Here is a 13325-nt window from a genome sequence, read left to right on the forward strand (position 1 = left end):
AATGAGGGAGGAAAAGAGCCAGTGAGTGAGAGCACATGTCTTAAACAGTGTTCCTCCAAGGTTATTCCAGGGGCCAACAGTGGCAGAATAACCCGGATTGTTTATTAAAAATGCAGATCCCTGGCACCACTGCAGATGACCTAGATCAGAATCTTTAGGGTGAAGCCTAGGCATCTGCACTTTTAAAAAGCACCCCAAATGATTCCTATATACATTAAAGTTTAATGACCCCTGCCAAAATCCCATGTCCAATACATGCTTGCTGTGAAATAATGTGTGCCTTTTAATTGAGGTATACTTTACATACGGTGAACCTCAAACTTGTCAGTTTTAATGAATGCATATCAAGACACAGAACATTTCCATTATTCCAGAAAGTTGCCTCATGCCCCCTCCTGGTCAGTTCCACCTTCTAAGCAACCACTGATCTGATTTCTATCATTATAGGTTAGTTTTACCTCTTCTCAAACTTTATATAATTGAGTTCACATAATGTGTACTTTTTTGTGGCCAGCTTCTTTCACCCCGCATATTTTTGGGATTCATCTATGTCAAAATGTCTGTCAGCAGTTCATTCCTTTTTGTGGCTGACTACTATTTCATTGCATGAATATATCATGGTTTGCTTTTCCATTCTTTGTTGTTAGACATACAAGTTGTTTATAGTTTTTGGCTATTTTGAACAAAGTGCTGATGACAATTTGAGTTCAGGTTTTTGTGGACATATGCTTTCATTTCTCTTGGGTAAATACCTACGAGGGTGATATGGTTTGGCTCTGTCCCCACCCAAATCTCATCTTGAATTCCCACATGTTATGGGAGGCACCCCGCAGGAGGTAATGGAATCATGGGGGCAGGTCTTTCCCATGCTGTTCTGGTAAAGATAAGTCTCACAAGATCTGATGGTTTGAAAAAGGGGAGCTTCCCTGTACAAACTCTCTTCTCTTGTCTGCCACCATGTGAGACGTGCCTTTCACCTTCTGCCATGATAGTGAGGCCTCCTCAGCCACATGGAACTGTATGTCCAATAAACCTCTTCCTTTTGTAAATTGTCCAGTCTTAGGTATGTCTTTATCAGTAGTGTGAAAATGGACTAATACAGTAAATTGGTACCATAGAGTGGGGTGTTGCTGAAAAGATACCCCAAAACGTGGAAGCAACTTTGGACACTGGGTAACAGGCAGAGGTTGGAAAGGTTTGGAGGGCTCAGAAGAAGACAGGAAAATGTGGGAAAGTTTGGAACTTCCTAGAGACTTGTTGAATGACTTTTCCCAAAATGCTGATAGTGATATGGACAATAAAGTACAAGTTGAGGTGGTCTCAGATGGAAATGAGGAACTTGGGAACTGGAGCAAAGGTGACTCTTGTTATGTTTTAGTAAAAAGACTGGTGGTATTTTGCCCTTGCCCTAGAGATTTGTGGAACTTTGAACTTGAGAGAAATGATTTAGGCTATCTGGCTATTAGGCTATCTGATTCAGGCAGAAAAGCATTCAAGAGGTGACTTGGGTGCTGTTAAAGGGATTCAGTTTTATAACAGAAGCAGAGTACCAAGAGCATAAAGCAGAGTGGAAAATTTGCAGCCTGACAATGTGACAGAAAAGCAAAGTCCATTTTCTGAGGAGAAATTCAAGCTGGCTGCAGAAATTTGCATAAGTAATGGGGAGCTGGATGTTAATCCCAAGACAATGGGGAAAATGTCTCCAAGGCATGTCAGAGGTTTTCATGGCAGCCCCTCCCACTACAGGCCCAGAGGCCTAGGAGGAAAAAGTGGTTTCATGGACTGGGCCCAGGATCCCCATGCTATGTGCAGCCTAGGGACTTGGTGACCTGTGTCCCAGCTGCTCCAGCCATGGCTGAAAGGGGCCAATGTAGAGGTTAGGCCATGACTTCAGAGGATGCAAGTCCCAAGCCTTGGTAGCTTTCATGTGGTGTTGAGCCTGCGAATGCACAGAAGTCAAGAATTAGGGTTTGGGAACCTCCACCTAAATTTCAGAAGATGTATGGAAATGCCTGGATGTCTAGGCAGGAGTTTGTTGCAGGGGCAGGGCTCTCATGGAGAACCTCTGTTAGGACAGTGTGGAAGGGAAATATGGGGTCAGAACCCCCATACAGAGTCCCTACTGGGGCACCACCTAGTGGAGCTGTGAGAGGAGGGCCACCATCCTCCAGACTTCAGAATGGTAGATCCACCAATAGCTTGTACCGTGTGCCTAGAAAAGCCACAGACACTCAGTGTCAGCCCGTGAAAGCAGCCAGAAGGGAGGCTGTACCCTGCAAAGCCACAGGGGTGAAGCTGCCAAAGACCATGGGAATCCACCTCTTGCACCAGCATGACCTGGATGTGAGACATGGACTTAAAGGAGATCATTTTGGAGCTTTAAGATTTGAGTGCCCTGCTGGATTCTGAACTTGCATGGGCCCTGTAACCCCTTTGTTTTGGCCAATTTCTCCCATTTGGAATGGCTGTAGTTACCCAATGCCTGTACCCTCATTGTATCTAGGAAGTAACTAGCTTGCTCTTGATTTTACAGGTTCATAGGCAGAAGGGACTTGTTTTGTCCAAAGACTTTGGACTGTGGACTTTGGAGTTAATGCTGAAATGAGTTAAGACTTTGGGGGACTGTTGGGAAGGCATGACTGGTTTTGAAACGTGAGGACATGAGATTTGGGAGGGGCCAGGGTCGGAATGATATGGTTTGGTTGTGTCCCCACCCAAATCTCATCTTGAATTCCCACATGTTGTGGGAGGGATCCAGTGGGAGGTAATTGAATCATGGGGACAGGTGTTTCACATGTTGTCTCATGATAGTGAATAAGTCTCATGAGATCTGATGGTTTTAAAAAGCGGAACTTCCCTGCACAAGCTTTCTTCTCTTGTCTGTCTCCATGTGAGATGTGCCTTTCACCTTCTGCTATGATCGTGAGACCTCCCCCGTCACATGGAACTGTAAGTCCAATAAACCTCTTTATTTGGTAAATTGCCCAATCTCAGGTATGTCTTTACCAGCAGCATGAAAACGGACTAATACAGAGGAGAAGCACTGGGTCATACGGGAAATGTGATGGGGTGAGGTAGGCAGAATTCTAAATGGTCCTTATGATCTCTGCCTTCTGGCTCTACACCCTCTCCCCTTGAGTGTGGGCAGGATCTATGACCTATTTCTAATCAATAGAGTATGGCACCAGTGATGGATGTCACTTCTATGATTATGTTATTTTGCATAAGACTCCATCTTAGCCAACTGGAAAGAGAGACTTTTCTTTGAGCTGCAGGGGCCTCTAGAAACTGAGAGCAGCCCCTTGCTGACAGCCAGCAAGAAAGTGGGACCTCAGCCACAAATGAATTCTGCCAATGACCATGTCAGCATAGAAGAGAACCCCAAGCTCTGGAAAGGAACAAAGACCAGAAGACATTTTGTTTCTATTCTTGTGAGGCCCTGAGTGGAGGTCTCAGCCAACCTGTGCCTGGACTCCTGCCTGCAGAAACTGTGAGATAATTAATGTTCACTGTTTTCCATCACTATGTTTGTAGTAATTTGTTATGCAGCATAGAATACTGATACATGAGGAAATGAAAATCACATCGATAAATGGGTCACAGACCTAAATAGAAAAGCTAGAAAGTTACTAGAAAAAAAGCACTGAAGATTGTCTTCATGACCTTAGAGAAGAAAAAAGTTTTCTCCAGAGGATTCAGAAAATATTAGCCATAAAAGAAAAAAATTGCTAAACTGAGAAAATACTTAAGTCACAGGTTGGGAGAAAATATTTGCAACACAAAACATTGATAATTGACTTGTATGTGCATGCATAAAGACTCCTATAACTAAAGAAGGAAACAAGTCAATTAAAAAGAACATAAAAGAAGATGGACCAATGATCAGTAAGTCCATGATGCCCATGACAAAATGCTCAACCTCATTAAGCATTAGGCAAAATGCAAATTAAAACCACAAGGAGGTACCACTACATATCAACAGGACTGACGGAAATGAAAAAGACAATACCAAATGCTAAAATAAAAAGAAATCGACAACAATAAATGTTGGAGAGGATGTGGAACAGCTAGGATAAGATCTTATACATTGCTAGAGGAAGTGTAAAATGTGCAGTCACTTCACAAAACTGAAGTCTCTTCAGAGTTTAAATATCCACTTTAATTTGATTTTATAGCTTACAGCAATAAAACCATAGGCCTTCATCAGTAACTAGCATTTGAAATGTGTTTTTTAAAATCAACGTTATAAGTGTACACGATAGAAGAGTCCGTTACTTAATTCAGTAAGACTTAAAAAAGAGGAATTGTCAACTCCCTATTTCCTTTTTTCAAGAGGGGAATCATTTCAATTCCATTAGTTTTCTTTCCTTTTTTAACTTTAACTTTCTTGATTTTTCAATCTAATTGACTTTTTACTAGTGAAGACAGTGATTTATTTCTGTTCAACCACCACTACTCCATGACCAATATCTCTTCCCTCACCCTATTCTTCCAGTGTAGCTATATCTCAATTGTTGGATATTTAATATTTACAATGTTATCACTAAATTATATTAAGGATTGAGCCATATAATAATAATAATAATAATAATAATAATAGTCACCCTATTCTTTTTTCTTTCTTGCACTACTTTTAGTTTTCTTTGAAGTTTCTTCTTTAATTATTTGCTTAGTTTTAATCTTAGTCTCTAAAAAGTAGAGTCTGAAGCAAAAATTAAAGTACTGATACTCTATTTGGGAGATGCAAATCCAGATCACTGAGGTTGAGGAAAAAGGAAGGGAGGCAAAGAAAGATGTGAAGCAATGCAAAATGACATGTTACTGCACTTGGCTGCTGCTGAATAAGGAGCCACTCAGTGACACAGCAGGTTGTTCAGCAGGTCTGTTCATTTGGCACCCGAGACTTCTCCAGATGGGTTGCAAGAATAAATCATGCTTCAATGTCATCCATAGAAGAAAAGGAGAAAAGTGGTTTGTCCTCCTGGCTCCTTCTTGTCTGTGGATTCTTGTTTGGTAAAATTCATCTCATGTGAATTTATTCCCTTGTACTTCTAGATTGCATTAACCAGCCCCTTCATGGGATGCCCACTTGGGATCCTAGATCTCACACTCTGTGCTGTAGTGTTTTATCCAACCCTGGAAGAGATGGAAGGAGAAAAACTCTGGAGGAATGGCTAGTTGGCCCAGCTTCAAGAATAGCTAGAAGAGACTTAGGGAGCTTGCGTCTGATATAGGTTTCTATACACTTATCGCTGATACAACCCCAGCTTTCACCTATCCACTGAAAACTCCTCTCAATCACTCAAATAAATGGGGGTATTCCATCATTTTCCACTTCCTGGAGCTCTGTCTCTGGATCCATTTGACCATGCTCCACTCCGGACTGGTTGACATCTATACTTGGTACATAGCTGTTATCCTGAAATCTCCTTTCACCATCATTTGGAGTTTTTCTCCTTCTGTCTCTTAAGTTGAAACTGTTTCCTGAATTACATATCTTCTTCTTTTCAACCTATCCATCTGACAAAGGGCTCAAGAAGCTATAAGGAACTTAAACAAATTAACAAGAAAAAAACAAACAACCCCAGCAAAAAGTGGGTAAAGGATATGATCAGACACTTCTCAAAAGAAGGCATTTATGCGGCCAATGAACATATGAAAAAAAGCTCATCATCACTGGTCATTAAAGAAATGCAAATCCAAAACCACAGGACATACCGTCTTATGCCAGTTAGAATGGTGATCATTAAACAGTCAGGAAACAACAGATGCTGGAGAGGATGTGGAGAAATAGGAATGCTTTTACACTTTTGGTGGGAGCGTAAATTAGTTCAACCATTGTGGAAGACAGTGTGGCGATTCCTCAAGGATCTAGAACCAGAAATATCATTTGACTCAGCAATCCCATTACTGGGTATATACCCAAAGGATTATAAATCACGCTGCTATAAAGACACATGCACACGTATGTTTATTGCATCACTATTCACAATAGCAAGGATTTGGAACCAACCCAAATGCCCATCGGTGATAGACTGGATAAAGAAAATGTGGCACATATATACCATGGAATACTATACAGCCGTAAAAAGGGATGAGTTCATGTCCTTTGCAGGGACATGGATGAAGCTGGAAACCATCATTCTCAGCAAACTAACATAGGAACAGAAAACCAAACACCTCATGTTCTCACTCATAAGTAGTAGCTGAACAATAAGAACACATGGACACAGGTCAGGGGAACAGCACACACCGGGGCCTGTTGGGGGGTGGGGGACTATGGAAGGGATAGCATTAGGAGAAATACCTAATATAGATGACGGGTTGATGGGTGCAGCAAACCACCATGGCACGTGAATACCTATGTAACAAACCTGCAGGTTCTGGACATGTATCCATGTATATACATAAAAAAGAATCCTTGGAGGAAAAGTATCAAATTATCATTATTTCCTTATAAAATTAAAGAAAGAGGCAAAACACAACTAAGATAAAGTTTCTGCCCACAACACATTTACAGTTTTAAAAGAGATTAATAGGTTGGTAGGTTTAAGTTATACAAACATTAAGCAGTGGCCAGGCACAGTGGCTCATGCCTGTACTCCCAACACGTTGGGAAGCCAAGGCAGCCAGATTGCCTGAGCCCAGGATATCGAGACCAGCCTGGGTAACATGGTGAAGCCCCATCGCTACAAAAATACAAAAAATTAGCCAGACGGGCTGGCAAGCTCCTTTAGTCCCAGCTACTCAGGAGGCTGAGGTGGGAGGATCGCTGGAACCAGGGAGGCTGAGACTGCAATAGGGCATGACTTTGCCACTGCACTCAGCCTAGCAATAGAGCGAGACCCTGTCTAAAAATAAATAAATAATAAAAATATTAAGCAAAGCAAGGCTAATTTAGTTGATGTAGAACCTATATGAGATGTGAAGCCACTTTTCTTGGTTTCTACTTTTGTTTTGGTAAAAGACCTCCTAAGAAGTGGTGCATAGTATGAATAGGGTGCACACAGTTCAATTCTGGCCTTGATATTAAGCCTCAGCCTTAAAAAGGCCAAAAAGCCAAATGCATACTTAAACATAATTTCTGGCATCTATAAATTTTTACTAATCAATATTCTTGTGACCTTTATGGTTACCACCATATCTAATTAGTGCTAAATCGTCAGTAATGTGAATAAGCCACACCATTCAAATTATTGCTAATATTAGAATATTCACCTTCAAATATCAGTAGTCACTTTAGATGACTTTTGGAGTGAGAAGCTACTTGTGTGCTTTATATATTTTAAATCTATCAGTTACTTGAATATGTACTCCCAAACACAAAATGCGTTGGTATTATTAAAAAATTGAATGTCTCGTAAAATTTGGCTGTGAATTCATCTAGCCCTGGGCTTTTCTTGGTCAGGGAATTTTTTATTACTAGGTCAATTTCATTACTCGCTATTGGTCTGTTCAGGATTTCTATTTCTTCCTAGTTCAATCTTGGAAGGTAGTACATGTCCAGGAATGTATCCATTTCCCCCCAGGGTTTCTAGTTTGTGAGCATAGAGATGTTCAAAGTAGTCTCAACTGATCTTTTGTATTTCTGTGGTATCAATTGTAAGTCACCTTTATCATTTCTGATTGTGTTTATTTGAATCTTCTCTCTCTTTTTCTTGGTTAGTCTAGCCAGTGGTCTATCAATTATGTTTATCTTTTCAAAGAACCAACTTTTTGTTTCATTGATCCTCGTATCATGTGTTTTTGTGTCAATCTCATTTAATTCTGCTCTAATGTTTGCTATTTCTTTCCTTCTGCTAGCTGTTGGTTTGGTTTGTTTTTGTTTTTCTAGTTCCTTGAAGTCTGACATTAAGTTGTTGATTTTAGGTCTTTCTATCTTTTTAATGTAGCCATTTAACACTATAAACTTACAGCACTGCTTTTGCTATATCCCAGAAGTTTTGGTGTGTTGTGTCTTTTTTCATTTGTTTCTATCTTTTTAATTTCTGTATTAATTTCATCATTTACTCAAAGATCATTCAGGAGCAACTTGCTCAGTTTCCATATATTCAAATAGTTTAGAGAGTTCCTCTTGATATTGAGTTCTAATTTTATTTCACAGTGGTCTAAAAAGATATTTTATATGATTTTTAAAAATTTATTGAGACTTGCCTTATGGCCAAGAATATGGTCTATTTTCGAGAATGTTCCACATTCAGATAAGAAAAATGTATATTCTGCAGTTGTTGGGTGGAATGTTCTGTAAATGTCTATTAGGTAGGTCCATTTGGCCTAGAGTCCACTTTAAGACTTTGCTGATTTTTGCCTTGATGATCTGTCTAGTCCTGTCAGTGGGGTGTTAAAGTTCCCCACTATTATTGTATTGCTGTCTCTTTTCTTAGGTCTAGTAGTATTTGTTTTATGGATCTTGGTGCTTTGGTATTGGGTGCATATATATTTGGGATAGTTATATCTTCCTGTTAAATTGAACCATTTATCATTACATAATAACCTTTTTTTGTCCTTTTTTACAGTTATTGGTTTAAAGTCTGTTTTGTCTGACATAAGTATAGCTCCTCCTGCTCATTTTTCCTTTCTGTTTGCATTGTATAGTTTTTTCATATGTTTATTGCAGCACTATTCACAATACCAAAGTCATGAGTCATGGAATTAACCTAAGTGTCCATCTACAGATGACTGGATAAAGAAAATGTGGTATGTGTATTTATACACACACACACACACACACACACACACACACACACACACACACGATGGAATGCTATGCAGTCATAAAAATGAAATTATGTCTTTTGCAGCAACATAAATGGAGTTGGAGGCCCCATTACTATAAGTGAAATAACTCAGAAACAGAAAATACTACATGCTCTCACCTATAAGGGGTACACAAGGACATATAAAAGGAACTAATAGACACCGTGGATTTCAAAAGTGGTAAGAGTGGGAGGGGGTAAGGGTTGAAAATTACCTGTTGGGTACAGTGTTTACTATTGGGGTGATGGACAGGCTGGAAACCCAAACTTCACCATCACACAACACATCCATGAAGCAAACCTGCACTAGTACCCCTCAAACTATTAAAAAAGTTGAAATGCTACAAAAAGTAATGAGCAATTTTACATATGAAAACAATTAGTAAAAACATCCAAATAGCTGAATATATAGGAAATAGAGTGTCTGTTGATTTGAAGGTTAGAAAAGAGTGGATTAGTGAGATAAACACAGGAAGAACTTCATATCCTTTTTGAATAAAATGTTAATTAAAAACTAAATGATACAAGAAAGAATAACAAAGATTAGATTATATCATAATTCACATCATTATAGAATTGTTTGAGGTACTAGCACTCAAAACACTAACAAAATAAACTTTAATAACTATATTTAACTTTTTGTTATTTCCCTTTAGGCCGAAAGTATTTCAAAAAAATTTGTCATGGCTTGTAAGGATATGCTTTGTCCTCTCAACATTTCATGAAAAGAAAAAACTCCAAAACCATGTACATCATCATCTGTGACTAATCATCTTCAATGTAGACATAACAAAGATACAAATAATACCTTTCACAATTTTAGAAAAATCTGAGGTAAACAAAACACATAAATTTTTCGTGCTGATAAAATATCAAAGTAACAGACCTCACAAGAGTTCTTTAAGTTTTTTTTTAGTTTTGAGTCTTTGGAGGATAAAAATGTAAATAATATACTTGTTCAAAGAGTTGCAATAGACTATAAACAATTTTCAGTAATTGAAGATGATGGATTTTTGGCCAGGTGTGGTGGTTCATGCCTGTAATCCCAGCACTTTGGGAGGCCGAGGCGGGTGGATCACCTGAGGTCAGGAGTTTGAGACTAGCCTGACCAATATGGTGAAACCCTGTCTCTAATAAAAACATACAAAAATTAGCTGGGTGTAGTGGTAGGGTAGGCACCTGTAATTCCTGCTACTCAGGAGGCTGAGGCAGGAGGATTACTTGCACCCAGTAGATGGCGGTTGCAGTGAGCTGAGATTGCACCACTGCATTCCTGCTGCATGGGTGACAGAGTGAGACTCTGTCTCAAAAAAAAAAAAAAAAAAAGATGATGGATTTTTGAGATTTGTTCAAGCTATGAATTCCAGATTAAATAAAAAGATATTAAAAAACACTCCTGATTATATTCTTTTATGCAATAGAGATATTATTATTAGTCATGCTTTGGATGTTAATATAGTTATATCTGCTTTCTTTTGATTGGTATTTCCATGGCATACCTTATTCCTTCTTACTCCTTTTTACATTTCTAATCATTATATTTCAACTGAATTTCTTGTAAGCAGCATATAGCTCAGTTTTTATTGTCTGAAGTGGGGGCAGTTGAGATTTTAATAACAGAAATCAATGTTGGGCCCTGCCTGTCAGTGCCGGGCCCATGGGCCTCCTATCTTCCTATTGCTTGGACGGCTGCCTGCAGCCAGGCTTCCCACATTCTCTAGGAAAGATCCAGCAGCAGCCTGACAAGGGAGGCTACAGCAGCTAAGGCGATGGAAGATGGAGGAGACAGAAGCATGTGCAGGTGCATGTGTGTATGAACTTACACATGTGAACACACATAAAGTGTTAGGTTTACAGACCCTGACTCAGAGGCAGTCTAGGATAGGAAAGGAAGGAGGCAAGCTTTGAAGAAGCACATTTTTCTCTGGAGTGCCTCAGCCTCACCCTATCCCAGGACAGACATGTGGGGTATGAGAAACTCACCCCTGGGTCCCAGGCTTCAGGACTGGAGCCCTTTTGAGTCTGGTGGATTCACAGGTACAGTGTGTGGGTCCACAGAGTCTGTCTCCTTCTGAAAGCCCTGGAAAGGTGGGAGATAGAAAGTAAAAGGAAGCAGGTCTGACAGATGGACCTGACACGTCAGCCATCACTGGTCTCCGAGTGAGATGGTAATGATCTCAGCCTTATGTACCTACTGCAGGGCCTGCAGAGCCCACAGAAGGCCTCCTTTAGTCCATGGAACAACTTATTCTCTATGTCTTCCCTGTTGGTCAGCTCTTACAGGCTAAGTATGGAGTTGTTCTGGCCACTCCTGGAGACCCACTGATAGATGAGTTTTCCCCATTCTTCTGGCCTCTGACACACAATTAGGAAACTAGACTTGCTCTTATCCAGCCACTGTAAGTTCCCATTCTTCCTCAGTTCCTCTAATACAACCTGGATTGATCCCACAGGAAGCTTCCACAGCTTGACGTTGCTGAAGAGCAGGATCTCCTGAGCATCCACCGCCATCAGGCTGGACTGTTTGTGTAGGCAGCAGAGGGACAGAACCAACGAACATCAGGTGGCCAGCTGCTTCTGCCAAGTGGCCATGTTCAGCTGTAATGTAAAGGGCAGGAAGCGATACTGCCACAAACACTTGAAATTCATCACCATCATAATAGCCCAGGAAAGCCCACATTTTTTTCTTTAATTTTTAATTTATATTTATTTATTTTTTTGAGACGGAATCTTGCTCTGTCACCAGGCTGGAGTGCAGTGCCATGATCTCGGCTCACTGCAACCCCCGCCTCCCGGGTTCCAGCGATTCTCCTGCCTCAGTCTCCTGAGTAGCTGGGACTACAGCCATGTGCCACCATGTCCAGCTAATTTTTGTATTTTTAGTAGAGCCAGGGTTTCATCATATTGGCCAGGCTGGTCTCGAACTCCTGACCTCAAGTGATCCACCTGACTTGGTCTCCCGAAGTGCTGGGATTACAGGTGTGAGCCACCATGCCCAGCCTCATAGAACTTCTGAATCTGTTGACTGAATTTTTTTTTCACAGTTTTAGAAAAGTCTTGGTTAGTAGCTCTTAAAATATTGCTTCTGCTCCATTCTCTTTTTGTTTTTCTGAGACTATTACATATTGTTACATATTAGACCTCATCACTGTATCACATATGCCTCATGGTCTTTTCTGTACTTTCCATCTCTATTTTTCCCTTCTCCCTGAACTTCAGGATGGATATTTTCTGTTAGTCTGTCTTCCTGGTGATGAATTCTCTCTTCTGCTGTATAACTCTCTGGTAGGGAGGTAGAGACGCAGCAGATCATATTAACCCCTATTAATCACATTGGGATTACACTGGTTCAGGACTAGGTTTTAGTCTTTTGTGAATACCATTTATTTCTGGTTTACCTTACCTCTTAGAGTGTAGCTTCTGGGTGTCCTAATGGGAGGTCTAGAGTGTTTACTGGCGCCTTTTCTTGCTGAACCCTGAACTCTAATTTTTGTTTCCTTAGGCTTATTAGACTGCTGAAAGCTCTGCTCAGCTTTCTAGCCTTATTTAAGTGTCTGCTGCTGCCCAGCTTCCTAGCTTCTCAGCCCTGTGCTTTTAAATTGGCAAATGCCTCAAGGAAAAAGCCCTGCAGGATTCTGGGTTTATTTCAAAATGTATTTCTTTGCTTTGCTTTTAAATTGGCAAATGCCTCAAGGAAAAAGCCCTGCAGACTTCTGGGTTTATCTCAAAATGTATTTCTTTGCTCTGATATTCTCGCCACTCAAGTCTGGCCACCTAACTGTAACTGACTCTGTATTTATTAATAGCTATGTAATGTCTTCAAAGAGATTTATTTTTGTCTTTTGTCTTGCTATTACAACTTTTTTCTTTTTTTTTTGGTGGCGGGGTTGGTCTGCAAAAAGCATTCCCAGAAGTATAAACTTTAATAATGTTATTTAATATGCTACTTCTGTATCCTGAACATTAGTCATTTGGATGTGGAGAAACAGAAGACTTTGTTCTTAAAGATTGCCACTACCGGGAGAGGCGGCTCATGCCTGTCATTCCAGCACTTTGGGAGGCCAAGGCGGGTGGATCCCTTGAGGTCAGAGTTTGAGACCAGCCTGGTCAACATGGTGAAACCTTGTCTCTACTACAAATACAAAAATTTGCTGGGTGTGATGACATGTGCCTGAGGTCCCAGCTACTGGCTACTCAGGAGGCTGAGGCAGGAGAATCGCTTGAACATGGGAGGCGCGGGTTGCAGGGAGTTGAGATCAAGTCAATGCACTCCAGCCTGGGTGACAGACTGAGAATACAATGGATTAATGATGAATGCTTGCAAAGAAATGACGTTGGGGATCAGGGTAAGGCAGTTTTACCAAGAGAATGGTGAAATTGACAGACAAATTCATAGAGTAGAAAACAGATCTATAGACTGACCATGGGAAAAATGTGGTGAAGGTAATGAGTGATTTAGGAATCACAAGCAAAACATTTTATACACCTCCTTAAGTTGTGTATTTAAAATGTAATTATAATAGTATATTTTTAACTGAATAATAGGCCAAAGCATGAAGACAGTGAGCC

The 13325-nt window shown here is 40.3% G+C and overlaps 1 pseudogene; it reads right to left on the reverse strand.

The window, feature by feature from the left end:
* Nucleotides 1–10902: 10902 nt before the first annotated feature.
* Nucleotides 10903–11411, reverse strand: LOC111549578 (annotated as a pseudogene).
* Between the last annotated feature and the right edge of the window lie 1914 nt (nt 11412–13325).

This window comes from Piliocolobus tephrosceles, chromosome 1 (genome assembly GCF_002776525.5).
Source record: "Piliocolobus tephrosceles isolate RC106 chromosome 1, ASM277652v3, whole genome shotgun sequence".
NCBI classification, from domain to species: Eukaryota; Metazoa; Chordata; class Mammalia; order Primates; family Cercopithecidae; genus Piliocolobus; species Piliocolobus tephrosceles.